This window comes from Sesamum indicum, linkage group LG11, assembly GCF_000512975.1.
Source record: "Sesamum indicum cultivar Zhongzhi No. 13 linkage group LG11, S_indicum_v1.0, whole genome shotgun sequence".
Lineage (NCBI taxonomy): Eukaryota > Viridiplantae > Streptophyta > Magnoliopsida > Lamiales > Pedaliaceae > Sesamum > Sesamum indicum.
The window spans coordinates 13,407,873-13,408,984 of record NC_026155.1 but is presented as its reverse complement, the minus strand read 5'-3'; positions in this window follow the sequence as shown (position 1 = coordinate 13,408,984).

Genomic DNA, 1,112 nt, shown 5'->3' with positions numbered 1-1,112 from the left:
CCACCCCTTCCTACTCTACCTATATACATACCCAAAAAAATTAAATAAATTATATGACAAGTACAATATATTTATTGTAGAATTAGTAAATAATTCATAAAGAATGAATCAATTAGATAATAAATATATCACACTTATTCTATAATTGATTTGATTCGATCGAATCTGATTTGAATAAAAGATTTTCATATATACTCCTCCATTTTTCCCATTTTCTCTTTCTCCTCCACAAATTAAAATTTAACCTTCTTGGAATTGATGACTCAAATCTTGGTTGCTAATTCAAAGTGGAGAGGGTCCATGTGTGTGTGTGTGTGATTGAGACCATGACCATGACCATGACCATGGCCTCCAAATAGAACTAATATCACACAACTCGCTAGCTACAAAGTGAAATCCCATATATGGAAGATGAAATATTAACGTGAAACTTGTTTTATAGGGGATAATATTGAATTCCAAGTTTCTTACCAAAAGTCTGCAGTTTGGGAGTGTGCAGGAATTAGATTTCTTGGGTTAAAAAATAAATAAATAAATAAATATGTACGTGTATATATATATGTGCGCGCGTGTGAAGCAAAAGGAGTTGATGCTTCAACTATGATTTTTATCCCACTTTAGAAGAAAGAAAGAAGTTGCAACTTTTGCAATATATTCACATGAGATCACCAATTTAGGTTTTTTTTTTTTTTCTTTTTAAACGCATATGCACACATCACATCCTGCTCATGGTGTGATCCATTATCACCCCTTTTGTCGAGAAGATTTAATTCATTTGACGAAATTGAGATCTCATAATTTTAAAGATCATAGATTAGAACCTCACTCTGTGCGTGAAATATTATTTTATTGCATAGTAGGTGTTATTTAAATTATATTTATCTGATATTATTAATAAAAAATATAATTATTGTAATCGCATTATTTTAATTAATAATAATTCATCCCTTAAAAAAAAACACAAACCATCACAACATAACATGACATACATGCATATGTACATAAGCAACACAGAGAGACAGAGGTTCATAGAGCATAGACATAGACATATATATATGCTAAGGCAGTGAGTGGGGGTCCCAATAGTCAGTCTCATAGCGACATCAAACAGA